Source organism: Hibiscus syriacus, unplaced genomic scaffold, assembly GCF_006381635.1.
Source record: "Hibiscus syriacus cultivar Baekdansim isolate YM2019G1 unplaced genomic scaffold, ASM638163v2 tig00111772_pilon, whole genome shotgun sequence".
Classification (NCBI taxonomy): Eukaryota; Viridiplantae; Streptophyta; class Magnoliopsida; order Malvales; family Malvaceae; genus Hibiscus; species Hibiscus syriacus.
In genome coordinates, this window is record NW_024063173.1 from 1,180,826 (window position 1) to 1,193,398 (window position 12,573).

At 34.1% G+C, this 12,573-nt stretch overlaps 1 long non-coding RNA gene across 1 annotated transcript; it reads right to left on the bottom strand.

Annotated features, from left to right (window-relative positions):
- Window positions 1–11,390: 11,390 nt before the first annotated feature.
- LOC120170162 lies at window positions 11,391–12,170 on the bottom strand. The gene is made up of 3 exons (XR_005520738.1): window positions 12,117–12,170; window positions 11,981–12,027; window positions 11,391–11,472 (listed from the first exon to the last, which is right to left on the bottom strand). It is a non-coding gene; the product is annotated as an uncharacterized LOC120170162 (long non-coding RNA).
- Between the last annotated feature and the right edge of the window lie 403 nt (window positions 12,171–12,573).

The following is a 12,573-nucleotide window of genomic DNA, read 5'->3' on the forward strand; positions in this document are numbered from 1 at the left end:
AAAGTGAGGCAGGGGTACACTACTACACTTTAATTGGTTTAGTTATTAGGTTAGATTTTAATATAATATTCATGTTTTTTTATCTTTTTGATGAAATGGAGTAGTTTAGTTGTGTGCGTGAGTTTAGTTTAAGTTTTGTTAAATTTATGTTTCATATAAAATATTTTGGGTAAATTAAGTTATAGTCCCTAAACTTGAACACCCTTTTGTAAATTAGGCACTTTCAGGATTGCTTTTTAATTTAGTCTTATGTACTTGTTTTGATTTCATTATTTTCCCAGTTTTATATTATAATGTTTTGGGTTATAGGTCATCTTGTTTTCATTATAATTCATTTTAGTCCTTAATTGTTAGTTTGTGTGTTTACAATTTTATCTTTTTATTTTTATGTGTGTATTTGATTTTAGTTATGAATGTATTGTATTGTTGTTGTTTTAGACATTTAACGCTTAAATTCTTGCATGTTACGTTTTGGTCTTAAATTATGGGTTTATATCAATTTAATACATGAAATGTGATTATTTTCGTTCTATGACTTGAATTTTGTTTAATTTATGAACTTAGTCTTAGATTTATTTGCTTATATATTTCAGTCATATATTTTTAGGATGATAGGTGTAATGTATTAATATGAAGTTTAGTGTTTTTGATTAAATAAGTTTTATATATGTTTTAATAAATTTTAATTATATTAAGTAAAATTATAAGAATTAATTAATGTGTCATATATGTATATATTAGTAGGTGCATATATTTTTAAAATGTTTCTTTAAAATCAAATATTTATTCGAATATATATTTTTTAGCTGATTAACATGTAATATTATATTATTAAATATTATTTTCAATTTTAAGTAAATAATATTAATAGTATATTTATGGCAGTTGATTTAAAGCTTTGATTTTTTTGGGTAGTAGGTTTAGTTTTGTTTTTAAGTGATGAATTTCATATTATTTTAATGTGTGGTATGCATTTTTTATAGCATGTACATATTATATTATTAAATGTTATTTTCAACTTTAAGTAAATAATATTAATAAATATATTTATGGTTGTTAATTGATTTAGCATGTATTGGTTGCCTGTTATTATAATTATAATAGGTTTATCTATTTTTTTAATATGTAATTATATAATAGGTTTATGTATTTTTTTTTAATATGTAATTATATGTGCATTTTAGACTTAAATGTTTATTCAAATGGATGACATTTTTAATTAATTTTTACATATTTACCTCATTTGCATAACTCGAAATTATTACATAACTGGATTAAGGGTAATACCCTTTTAATTTAAAATCGTTTTAAGTGGGTTGTCTTAACTTATTCGAGGTCCGCTTTTAACAATTTTAAAATAAAAGTGTATCCCATCAGTGACACCTAATAAATTGACTTGTCACTTTAAAATTTGGTAATGGAAGAAAAAGAAATGTTCGACTATTTAAATTTATCGAGAAAAGATTGTTATAACTATTTAAGATCTGGTCTCAATATTTTTAAATAATCGAATATTCTTTATCTTTCTAAAGGCTGAATAATTTTAACTTAATCAATCTGGGTTTTTTATGGTAAAATTCGTATGTTGTTATTTTGTTGGGGATCAAAAATCAAATTAAATTTGAATTTGTAAATTTCATTCCAAATACTTTAATTCATCGACTAGGTACCGATTTAGGGCGCTGTGGGGGTGCTAATCCTTCCTCACGCGTAACCGACTCTCGAATCCGTTTTAATCAAATCTTTGGTAAACGCAGATCAACTTTTGTCTTAAAAAATGATTTTTCTTAAAATTGTTTTTTAAAAGACATTTTTAGGTATTCGACCTACCTAACCCAAAGGTCGATGGCGACTCTTTTCAATTCTATCCAATTTAATTCCAAATCACCGGAATTTTCCAAATTAAAAGTCGTAATCATTTTTAAAATAATTAAGCAATTGTCCCCGCCGAAAAATGGTTACGACAGCTTGGCGACTCTGGTGTGGAATTTTTTTAGAGAGTCAGGCCAATAGTCAATTAACTAATTGTCTTTGCAAATGAAATTTATAAGTACGTTTTAATTTGGTTTCTGATTCCTGGTTTGTTTTAATTTTTTGTTTGCATTTTAATTTGTAGTTTGATTAACTAATAAATAGTTGTACTAACATGTGATTTACATGTTTCAGTTTTCTGACCTTCACTTTAGTATGTTGTTTTTCTTGGATTGAGACAAAGGATTATGAGTTTCCCCCACTGTCGCTATAACCATTCGATTTTTAGAGCCTTCTAACTGTGCTCTGTCCTGTTAGGTAGAGGTGAAAGCTACGCTTACGTGAGAAAAATTATTTCTCCGCATGGGCTTTAGCAAGTAACCTCTGGGGTACATGTCTTATGTTTACGAGCGAAACATTGAGTTTCCTCGCATAGACATAGGGAAATGTATCCTCTCAAATTGAACTCGATCCGTTTTAAGCCTATAATGGGTGAGGGTTGAGGGTCTGGCAAGCCCAAGGGGGAATCAGCAAAGGATAATTCGAGGACCCTGTTAGTGATACCAAAACTCTGCCCGTCATACACTGAATCTCTGTCCACTTTCAAAGGGGAAACTCATTCTAACCTTTTCCTCGAATTTATTTATTTTTGCAAGAAGTATGCGAACTAGAGATCATGTGGTTAGGTTTTATGTTTTCCGTACGAAGCATGTGAATTAGATATAATGAGATTAGAGTTTGTTGTGAATAACAAAGCATGTTGGGTAGGATCTACTAAAGCATGATTGGGTAGCCAGCATTTGAGGGTAGGTTTTATTTGATGTTTAGTAAGCTTATTATCTTGTTTTTTATCTTATATGTACTACCCCATTTTTGTTTTGTGTCTATTTTATGGTGATTTTATTGCATTTGCATCTTCATGTCATTTAAAGGTGTTAATTCGCAAGTGATTGACTAATAAGAATGCTGGCCATATTGAGGTAAGAAATTCTTATCCATGTAGTCAAAACAGGGAGATCTGAATATGTTTAAACGATTCATTAAGAAGGACATCCGATTACTGAAGAAATCTGAAATTGATTGAAGACAGACCTATGAAGAAGGACATCAGATGAATGTAGAAGTTTGAAGTTGATCGAAGTATTCCTTTAAAGGTGCAAAGGCCAAGATGTTGACTCAAAAGATAGATACAATCATACCAATGATGAGAATACCTTTCATAAGGACATGAAAACCAATTCTCATTAGAGGTAAGAATGGAGATTTCAAGATTCAATTTAAGGACATCCGAGGTCATCAAAGGTGATAAAATACACCGACAATTTTGGAAGTGTAATGATAGATTCCATGAAGAGTACGACTCAAAGAAATGAAGAGATGAAGAATCACAATTATATTTTAACTACATGGTGTACTTACTGAATTCTTGTCGTCTAAATGAAGGTTGTTCTATAAGTGGTCACTTTCGGAGTTAACACCTTGTGCATTTGCATTCTTATTTTTGCATTGGCTTATTTATTTTGCTATTATTACTTTTTGTCATTTTGTTATCCTATTTATACTACCTTGTTTTTTATATGTTTTTTCTTTGTCTGCATTGCATGATCATGACATAATTAAAAGGTGTCGATTTGTGAGTGGTCAGTATAGTAGAAGGCTTTCATGATGGATAAGGGGTTTCGTGATCAAGCAGGCTATAATACAACTGAGAAGTGGCATCCTAAGAAAGTGTCGAGAATAGTGGAGAGATTTACGCCCAAAGATCACATGGTTGAGGAAGAGCGAAAGGAGATAAGAGAGATAAAAGAGCAGATATCCAGGATGATGGATAGGATAGGAGTTTTGTCCAAAAGAAGTGATACTTCTACATCAGAAAAGAATGAACTCGATGAAAGCAACCGTGAGGTGTCAAATACACAAGGGACTACTTTAGAACTTGCTAATTCTAGCCAGTATGAGAAGCCATGCACAGTCACCATTCGTATCAACAAGTTATCTGGATACCCCAAGGAAATGGTGACAACTGTAGAAGTCCAGAAGGATGAAAAGAAACCATGCAATCAAAACTCATGGACATTTGAGAGTATACTTACTGCGTCAGGAGAAATAAACCTGAATACTCCAGTTCCATCCAAGCTAAGAGGTGGCTCTCATTTTGATTCTATCCCTATATCATATAAGGAGTTGTATGATAAGCTTTTAGAAGCCCGGGAGGTGTCCCCGCAGTATGTGAAGCCTTTGCAACCTCTATATCCGGAGTGGTATGATGCCAATGTCAAATGTGATTATCACGCAAGAGCTCAAGGACATTATATCGAGACTTGTGTTGCCTTCAAGTGTCGAATTAATTGCTTACTAGAGCATGGAGTATTGGAATTTGAGAATGATGGTCAACCGGGTTCAATAGTTAAAAATTTGGTCGAGGCAAAACCGAGTGAGTCCAAGGACAAAAGCATCAATAAGGGTATCCAAAACGAAGAGCGTCTATTGAAATATGAAGCTCAAATACTTCAATTGCAAAATGAAAAGAACATTCTGAGCAGAGAATTAGAAGCCATGCAAGATAGTTTTCAAAGAATCAATCAAACCTTTCAAAGTGTTGGGTTAGGCAATACTCCAGAAGAGTGGGCAAAAGAAGCCTCTAAATTGAAGAGTGGTGTCGAACAATGGAAAAGAAATTGTAAAATACATTAAGAACGAGCTAAGAGGTGCTCTCGTGATCTGCAGATTGTAGAAAATGAACGTAAAATAGCCTTACAAGAATTAGGGATATGGAAAACAAAGAACGAAATGTTGAGAACAGCCCTTACCGACGCAGAAGCCTGGTTTCAAAACCATAATCATAAGAAAGATATTGAACTTAAAACAAGTAGAGCCGATAATAAAATAATGACAGAGTTGGTACATGATATTGCACGAGAACTTCATGACCGCATCAAGTCTCTTACTAGAGAGAATGGTCAATATTGCTTACAACTTCAAAGGTTGAAATGTAAAGTGGAGAAAAAAGACAATGCTATGAATGAGGCGGTGACCCAAGCAAGCAATGTGGCTCACAAATGGGTTGATTTAGCTGGCTTTGCAAGAGAATTGAAGCGGATTGACAACTCAACTCCCGAGCATGAGTGGAAGTTAAATTGGTTTTTGAAAGAGATAGAAAAGTTCGGAGCAAAAGATGTACATTATATGTAAAATTTGTTTGATGTACCGAAATCTTTGTGTTCAATGAAAGTTGTTTTAAGATGGTCACTCTAGAATGACACCTTTTGTATTTGCATTTAGCATTTGCATTACATGTATTTATTTGAGCATTTTATATGCATTAATTATGAAAATACGAAAATAACTAATGGAAGATTATGTGACAGTAATAACAAGATCATTCATTCATACTACTTCCTCATCATCATGAACAAACAAATGGAAGTAATGGAGGAATCTAATAAGGAATCTCAAGATCAGTTGCAAGAGCAGTTGGTCGGGTTACAACAAGGTACAAGGAATCAAGCATCGGGTTCTCTGCAAGGCACATCGAATCTAATGATCCAGGTGCTGGTACCACGAGCTATTGTTAAAGAGAAAATAGAGGATAAAGGAAATCAATCTCATCAAACTGGTACGTCAAGAGTGATAATTTGACCTGGAGTATCTAACTCAGACCTAGGGAAGAGCCTCATCAATTATGAGCAATTTGAAGACGAATTGAAGTGGTTGGAAGAAGCCATTAAAGATATGAAGGTCATTAACGCCTCTCACAAGGAGTTAGAAGCTAGAGAACTCAGTTTGGTCCCTAATTTGGTTATCCCACATGAATTTAGGGTGCCTAATTTTGAAAAATATGATGGCACCAGTTGCCCCCTAATTCATTTGAAAATGTTTTGCAGAAAGATAGAAGGGTACTTAAATGATGATAATTTGTTGATTCATTTCTTCCATGATAGTTTTGCTGGCCCAACTGTAGTATGGTACAATCATTTGAACAAAGAGCATATCAAGACATGGGTTAACCTAACTGATGCTTTTCTTGGGCAATATCGATATGTTAAAGGCTTAGCCCCAAAACGTCATGACCTTCAGAGGATAAAGATGAGAGCAACTGAGAGCTTTAAAGAATATGCCCTAAGATGGAGAGGAGTGGCAGCACAAGTTTAGCCTCCTTTGTTAGAAGAAGAAATATCATGTATGTTTCACGATTCTCTTCCAACTCCTTTCTTTGAGTTAATGCTGGGAAATTCGACGAATGGTTTAAGGATCTTATGATGGTTGGAGAGTTAATTGAATATGCAATCAACAAAGGAAACTTGAAAGTCATTTCCAAACATCCAATCGATCAAAAGGAAAATACTGATGAGGTGAATGAATATCACATCCAGAGCTCTCACAACCGCAAAAGAAAAGGGGCAGCAAGTTACTCGAGTCGTTCAAAGAAAGTCCCAAGATCAAAAAATAATTTGAAAGTATTCCAAACTTCTATCTCAGATCTGTATCCCCATTTGGTTAAAGGTCAATACCTCACACCGAGGCCAGTTAAAGTGCAAGCAGACCCTTCTGCTCACATCTATGATCAAGATAGTGTATGTTATTTTCACTTGGCATTGGGGCATTCTACGAGAAATTGTAGGTCGTTGTTAAAGGAGATAAAGACGTTTGTGAAAAATGGGATGTTAACACAAGAATTGGTGAAACAGTGGATGATAAGTTCAAGTGGGGCATCAAAGCACATAATGTAGCATCCGTTTGTGGGGCGTCAAAGCACATAATGTTGCATCCGTTTGGGTCAGGTGTTGCTATATCAAATGAGTAATGGGGGCATCCTAATTAGGAAGAAGTCATTTCATGAAACTTCATGTCATTTTTAGCATCTTGTTTGAACTTGTTTTTTGTTCTTTTCTCTTCCTTTTGTGTAATAAATAAATTTTTGTTGCTTTTAAGGTTATGAGCATTGAATCAATTTTGCAATCTTGCAGTTATTTGAATATCAACATGATTAAAAACTCTTTATGATTAGAGTTGCACATCTTTGACAAATTATCAAGATTGAAAACTAGTAAAACAAGGGCCTTGACTTGACTTCAGATGAAATATACCCAAACATTGTACCCTTCTACAAATATGAGATAGCCTTCTCCAGTGCAAGGAATTAGATAAAAGGTTTGGTATTTACATATAGGATCGTACAACATGGGGCATCTTTTGTGTGACTTTGCGAAATTGTATAGATTACTTTCTATTGATGACGTTCGATGATGAAATCTTCACAATTAGGTAAAGTCAGTTGCTTGGGAATTGAACTCTAACGATGAGATTTTCTGATTTCCAACAAAACACCTAGACTATAATAGGTTTTTCTTGACAAGCTTAAGAAATTGATCCGTGCACCCAGATTATATTATTATATATACAATAAAGCTTGAGTTGTCCCTCTAAAACAATTGGTTAATAGCCCCAGCTTTATGGATAATATTCAGCTAGCTTATTATACTATTATATACAATAAAGTTGAGCTATTCCGCTAAGGCAAGTAGTTATAGAGGAAACTCGAAAGCCCTGGATTTATGAATTGATTATATTCAAACCATGACCTTGATCGGGTACTTGGCAATTCGGTGTATGCTCCACTGTGATTGTCAAGTCAAAGACTTTGTGATGAGATGAACCCTTCAGTTGGCCCGATAAAGGAAAATTACAATAAAGCTGGTCTCAGCTAGCCAGACAATGGCAAATTAAATCAATTTTATGAATAAGGAGTTTCGGTAAAGATGGACTAAGGGAGTTAAGGAACACCTGTTATAGTCAACTATACACGAGCACACAGAAATTTCATTTTTAGATCGATATTTTTGCATTGCTTTGGTTAAAGGGAAGATTTCAGAGAAGTGAAATAGAGGTATTCTAGAAGGTCTAGTAATTGGCTATGCTAGTTGATTCATTTTGTCCGCATCCGGTTAAAATACCAAGTCAAGAAAGTGAGGTATGTGGCAATGTTCACAAAGAGTGAGAGAGGAGTGACATCTTCAATGGATGTAACCATAGAAAATAGGAAAGCCAACCTGAAACTTACCCATAAATTTTGATACTTGTCAAAGAACTATAACTTTAAAAAATTAAAGAGCTGTTAATTCTTTTGATATTCTTTAAACTCATGCTTATGATTTGATTCTATTGTGAACCTGTAAGAAACAATAATTTACAAAATTCTTTTATTCTTTGATAAAGAAAGGAGGAAAACATTTTCAAACAGGACAATCTCAAATAAGAAAGGTTCTTGAAGCAAGTTGAGGACTGTTATGCCTCTATTTGAGAAAAAGAATGAGCGATGCCAAAATGAGGAAGCACTTCATATTCTTGAAAGTAAGTGGTCCAGAAGATCATGAGGGTTGGAGGAGAGAACTTGTAACACTCTCTTGTGACATTATCAGCAACCTGATAAGAAGATGATGATTGTCTCGTTCGAAAAAAAGGTCACATATCTCAGTGCATAAAAAAAGGCAAGAATTCAATTAATCAAGCAGAATATGACTACCTTATTCAGAACATGCACATATCTCAGACATTCTATCAGAAGGATTGATCACTTGAAGACATTCCCTCAGGTTACTTGACAACACTGATGTTTAGTAACACCGTAACGAGAGTATTCAAGTTAAACACATTTAGCACAAATAAAGCCACAATGATCCATAAATGGGGTATTATCAAAGTTGACTTGAAGGTTGGAGGTCCATATTATCCATGTGGGGCATCATGAAGGTTCAAATCAGCATGAAAAAGACAGAAGCAATCCATGTGGGGTATCTTGAAGGCTCACACCAACATGAAAAGGTTGTGATATTTTAAAAGTCCATTTCAACCAGAAATAGAATGTTGGGGCATTTTGAAGGCCCATTTCAGACAAAAATGATTCATGTGGGGCATTTTGAAAGTTCATGTTGAAGACTCACATGAGCAAGAAGTAATGTTGAACGTATCAGCAAATGGTGGGGTATGCTGAAGTCCCATATCATCATGTGTCAAGATCATTGATTTGATAAAATATTTCCAATGAGATAACAAGATATGAAGAATGAAAATGATAAATCAGTGACAGTGGAGCTAACTATATATAATTGCTTTGTTCATCAGGAAGTTGTATTATTCTGGTGATTTGATGCTGGCAGTTAAAGTATCCTACTTGCGGTCTCACTGAACTTTGTTCTTAAGTGATGTCCTACAAAAGCTCCAAACACTATGCAAAGAGCATCACTGATTGAGAAATCTGAGCAGAAGCTACATGAAATGATAAATGTGTGTCAAATGCTTTATGAACCAGTGATTATGGTGCTGAACGAATGTTACGTTCATATGGTGTTTCTATTTATGAAGTTTATCTTCTTCAACCCCAAGGTTAGAAGTGAGATATGATGAAGATTGCTTTCCATGAAAGAGGTGATAAAATCTTAACAGCAAGAGACTAGTGGTATCAACTAAGGCTGAAAGATGAGTTGTTGTTAAAAACGAACCTCATTTGATGTGTGACTAGATGTGGTGACATGAAATTTGGATAGGTCCTCCTGATGTCGAGTTTCAAGAGTCAAATCAGAATTGACGCAACTCTCCCTTTTGATCTTTACGGAGTTTGACATATTCATATGCATAGTCTCTGAAAATAGGGCAACACAGTCATATTTCTGATCATAGCAAGAAGTTGAAAAAGAAAATGTTTTCTCTGAAATGAAGACAGAAAACGAAGACGACAAGAAGAGAGTAGAAGATTAGATGGATCTTCAAAAATGCAAGTTGGAAATTATGAGTTGCTACATGAATATTTGAGTAGACTTTGGGAAGAAGTGATCAAGTAGAATAAGACCGAGATGGCCACTTTGAAGTTAAATGAAGATTGCATCAACATTTTTTGCATTCATAAGAACATCATTTGCATATAAAAAGTCATGCATTACACCTACATGAATTTGCATCTTTGCATCAAACATTCATTCATAATAGTTGCATTCAGTACATTTTTGCAGATCTTTCAGGAAAAAAATTAGAGTAAAAGACAACAAGACATCCTCAACAAGAGGGAGCAATCATCTTCAGATTCAACATTTTCAAACAAATTTTGTCTCGCTTGAGACAGTCTCATTTAATACGGAAGATTTTATCTCGCTCAAGATTATTTTTCCTTGAAACAGAAGATTTTATCTCACTCAAGATTGTTTTTCCTTGAAACAGAAGATTTTATCTCATTCAAGATTGTTTTTCATTGAAACAGAAGATTTTATCTCATTCAAGATTGTTTTTCCTTGAAACATAAGATTTTATCTCACTCAAGATTGTTTTCCCTTGAAACAGAAGATTTTATCTCATTCAAGATTTTTTTTCCTTGAAACATAAGATTTTATCTCACTCAAGATTTTTTTTCCTTGAAACATAAGATTTTATCTCATTCAATATTGTTTTTCCTTGAAACAAAAGATTTTATCTCACTCAAGATTGTTTTTCCTTGAAACAGAATATTGTATCTCGTTCAAGATTGTTTTTCCTTGAAACAAAAGATTTTATCCCTTGAGATAGTTTCGCTCGAAACACAATATTTTTATAAACTAAGCCTGATTTTCAGGGGTTTCTTGAAGAAAAGCCTGAGAGACCATCGTGATATGTAGGGGTTCCTTGATGACAAGCTTGAAGGACCATCGTGATATGTAGGGGTTCCTTGATGACAAGCTTGAAGGACCATCGTGATATGTAGGGTTCTTTGATGACAAGCTTGAGAAATCATCGTGATATGTAGGGGTTTCTTCATAAAAAGCTTGAGGGACCATCATGATATGTAGAGGTTCCTTAGTGACAATTTAGAAACTGAGCTTGATTTTCAAGAGTTTCTTGATTTTTAAGTCCTTCGGGTCATCCATAAGACCTTCAGTGCAGGATGTTTTCAAATGAGATTTAAGAAACTGAGCCTTCGGGGGTTTCTTGATTTTTAAGTCCTTCGGGCCATCCATAAGACCTTCGGGCAAGATGCTCTCAACATTTCTTTTGCTCGATTAACAACACTTCAAATCAGCAATGTATCACTCGAAGGATCAACATTTTACAATGAATGATATCCAAATCAAATGCTAAACAAAAAAAGAAGACCGGACAAAAACTGGTTGTCTTTTTCATCTTTGCCCTATTCTTGTTAACACAAGAATGTGCAAAGAGGGGCAGCTGTAGACACCCATTTTTGACCGAACTTAAAAAATATTATTAATATTATTATATTTATTATTAATAAAATTATTACATGTGTTTGCAGGCCCAGTTCTAGTTACAATTCAGTCCAGATTACAAGTTACAATGCAACAAACTGGATCAAGACCCAAAAATGGCCCAATATAATTAGGGTTTTAAAACCCTAAATCAACAGCCTCCAACAGTTAAAACAAGCTGCTGCCGCCCGTGACCATCCAACCGCAACAGTGTACACTCTAGCCGAATGCTTCAGCACCGCCGAGCCAGTTATCATCACCATCGTCATTCCTTACGCCAAATAGCACCCAAAAATATAAAAATCAGACCTAATAAATCCACTAAAACAAATAAAAATTCCAGAAATTCTATCATGCCTTACCACAGCCCGAAAATCAGTGGAAAATCCACTATATAGCAGTTATAAATGGAGACTCATTCGAAGCAAAGAGGGGAGGAAAGAAAAAAGGAGAAATTAGACAGAAAAAAATCACCAACAATAGGGGGAACCATCCGAACAGTTCAGAGAGGAAGTTGATTCGAACAGGGCAATTTTCAACAACGGGGAGGAATTTTCAACGACAACGGAGCTCAGTCATAAAAAAATAGAAGACATAGAGGGGTTTCTCTCGTTATAACCAAAGGGAGGGTTCCCCTTAGTGCTTGTAAGCATCGAATTGAAAAAAAATTAATAAAAAGAGAACATTAAGAGGTATTTTGATGCAATCTTTTATTTATTTTCCAGTTTTTCTTTTAGGTGTATTATTTCGAAACTAAAAATTATTTTGAGTCGATTAACCTGGGTTATTCGAACGCAAGTAGAGTCTTGTTGACTCCATTTGTTCTCTGTTCAGTTTCCATCGTCAAGAAAGAAATGTAAGATTTAATTTAATAAAACCAAAATAAAATAGAAAAAAGAGGGAGTGATTGTTTACCTTCGAAAGAATAGTTCTCGCCGTTGGGAATGGTTCACCGGAGCTTTAGGTCGTGCATGTCGGGATTGGGTTGCTTTCTAATTCGTTTAAGAGAGCCGCGTTGAACGTGGGTGAGGGAAAGTGAAGAGTAAAGCGTGAGGTAGGGAAAGTGGAGAGAAAAGTGAGGCAGGGGTACACTACTACACTTTAATTGGTTTAGTTATTAGGTTAGATTTTAATTTAATATTCATGTTTTTTATCTTTTTGATGAAATGGAGTAGTTTAGTTGTGTGCGTGAGTTTAGCTTAAGTTTTGGTAAATTTATGTTTCATATCAAATATTTTGGGTAAATTAAGTTATAGTCCCTAAACTTGAACACCCTTTTATAAATTAGGCACTTTCAGGATTGCTTTTTAATTTAGTCTTATGTACTTGTTTTGATTTCGTTATTTTCCCAGTTTTATATTATAATGTTTTG